Raw genomic sequence first — 3,042 nt, forward strand, 5'->3', positions numbered from 1 at the left:
CCAGAAGGCCAGCGAGTGACCAGGTGTGTGTATAAGTCAGGAAACAGGCAGAAAAATCCTGTTTTTCTGGGGCAGCTGTCCCAGACTCGCCACTCATTCTGGGGTTGAGTCACTTTTTGGGAGGGAGGGGAGGTCATAATTTTTATGTGTCTGCATACTCCTAAGCCACGCTCTTTCTTGTCTCACTGCTGTCCCTTGAGAGAAGCCAGCTGCCCTCTGTGTGTGACCAGCTGACCTTCTCCTCCAGGCCCTTTTGTCATTTCCGCCTTCTATCTGTGACAGCATCCAGCCTCGGGCAGCATCCACTCAGCGGATACCCAGTGGGAACTTGCGTGCACACTCGAGCATCCCTTGATTTCTGAGTGCCCCTCCTCAAACTCTGGGTCCTGGCTCTGATTCCAGTAGCAGACCGAGAGCTGAGGATTTAGGGTCACCCGTGAGAGGCACGAGGAACGGGGAGACGGGTAGTAATATGGGGGTGACCTGGAGCTGATGTGAGGTAGTACTTGGCTCTGGAATCTCCAAGAACTTGGCAAACATCTCCACATCCTCCAGTCACGGATGAGGGTCAGGGTGACGTGTACTGCAGTGTTGCTAGACCACTATTAATTAAGGGTCTAGAGAAAAGTAAACCCAAGGCACTGGGGCCATGATGCCCAGTTGTCTTTTCTATTGCTTGTGCTGCTTAGACAAAAACATCAGAGACTTAAAATGTTTTCAAGATTTGCTTATTTTTATTAATACCGTATGTCTCTGTATGTACATGTGGGTGCCCACTGAGACGAGAAGAGACCATCTGATGCCTCTGGAGACAGAATTCCAGGTGGTTGTGGGTGTTGGGAGCTGAACTCAGGTTCCCCACGAAGCAGCTACGTGCTCTGAATCTCTGAGCCATCTCTCCAGCCCCCAGAAATTAATTAATTAATTTTATTTATTTATTTATTTATTTATTTATTTATTTATTTATTTATTTATTTTTTTCGAGACAGGGTTTCTCTGTGTAGTCCTGGCTGTCCTGGAACTCACTCTGTAGACCAGGCTGGCCTCGAACTCAGAAATCCACCTGCCTCTGCTTCCTAAGTGCTGGGATTAAAGGAGTGTGCCATCACCGCCCAGCCCTATTTATTTTTAAAAACAATTTTATTTATTATATATACAGTGTTCTTTCTATATGTATGCCTGCAGGCCAGAAGAGGACACCAGATCTCATAGATGGTTGTGAGCCACCATGTGGTTGCTGGGAATTGAACTCAGGACCTCTGGAAGAAGAGTCAGTGCTCTTAACCACTGAACCATCTCTCCAGCCCAGAAGTTTATTTTTTTAATTAAATTCTTAAATAGCATTAGACATTGAACCAAGGGCCTCACACATACTTGGCAAGTGCTTTACCACTGAACCCCACTCCCAGACCCACAAACCGCACACATATACTTCTCATAGTTCTGAGGTCCAGGAAGGCCCAGGTCAAGGCTGTTTTGTGAGAGCTGCATGCTGCTTCCAAAATGACATCTGTCATATGTCCTCATTCATGGTGGATGACAAAAAGGTGACCCTCCTCCTCAACCCTTTTGGAAGGTCCCCGCTCTCACCCCTGATGACCCTGCCCCCTAACTCTCTCCCTTTGCCAATTTAAATTTCAGTATCTGAAAGGCTGGCCCTCTAAGCACCTGTCAGTGACCACCTTAGAGTGGTCCTTAGAGTATCTTGGTGGGCTGGCGTTCCCTGCTATCCTGTGTCTTCCATGTAGCCTTTCCGTGAAGTTTACTCAGGGGTTTCCATCACTTGCAACTTTAAGTTCATGGGATCTTGGCCCCTGTGTTCTCAGAGCTCCTGTCAGAGTGAGGTATGGACCCCCACATGTACCCTCTTTGTCCACACAGCCATTAACAATCTCACCCAGAGGAATGGGCACACACACGCAGAGCCTCACCATCTTGGTGGTACCGCACGTCTCTTTAAGTGGTCTTTGACGCACTCGTGGCCTGGTGACGTTCTGTACCCGCTCATCGGTGCACAGAAGCCAACGAGTAGTGGATCTCCCTGGCCTTGGTGCTCTGTGTCCAGCTCAAAATATCTGATAAAAATAGCTGATGAGTAAGAACCCGGGTGGGAAGTGAGCCAGCAGCCAGAGACAGACACAGTCAGGAGAGCCCAGGGCTCTGCATGGAAGGATCAGACCAGCAGACCACTGACACTTCTGTCTTGCAGCCTGATGTCACTCCTCAGCAGCTTGCTTGGTCCCTGGAAGGAGAGCATGGGCTCAGGGTACACTGCATGTCTCTCCATGTCCCAGAACAGGCCTTTTCAGATCTGGCTCCCTCAGACCTAGAAAGACTTTCCCTTTGTCTCAACTTCCCCAGACTCCAACAGCTCTCCCATGTCACAGGGGCATTCTTGATAGTATTTCCCAGGAAATCTGTGGCTAGTCCCTCTCCTGGGGACAGTGACATGGACCTTGGTCCTTTCTCTTCTGGAACGTCCCAGGCACCCACGACGCCCACGTTACCATTATTCAGATACAAAGGCTGTAAGTTTCCTCTTTTCCTTTTTAAAGAAACTACATCCTGAGATTGCAAAAGTCTGGGAAGTCTGATTAGAGTGGAACTTCCCGAGAGCCCTGTGGCCCTGGCAGCTCCTGTGTTAGTCCTTGGTGTGACATGCTCCAATGATTTCCATGTTAACCGTTTAATGATTTAAAAAATAGGGGTGGGGATGGGGAGTTGGCTGTGATGGTTGCCATTGGAGGGGCCCTTGGCATCACAAAGGTTAGCAACTTTCTCAAGGCAACAGACAGGAGGTGCCGGAGTTTTGAATTCACTCTGACTGGCTCAGGATGACACCAACCAGCAAGAGAAAGGTATCGTTTGCCCCATGGGTGTTCTTCAGAGAGGTTTATGTGACCTGAGTGAAGGCACACAGCTGAACCATGTGGATGAGGACTGAAGTCTGTCATGACTCATGGATGGTGCTCATCACTAGGTTAGGTGCTCATCACTAGGTTAGGTGCTCATCGCTAGGTTAGATACTCATCACTAGGTTAG

The sequence above is a fragment of the Grammomys surdaster genome, unplaced genomic scaffold (genome assembly GCF_004785775.1).
Source record: "Grammomys surdaster isolate TR1022 unplaced genomic scaffold, NIH_TR_1.0 128, whole genome shotgun sequence".
Taxonomy (NCBI): Eukaryota; Metazoa; Chordata; class Mammalia; order Rodentia; family Muridae; genus Grammomys; species Grammomys surdaster.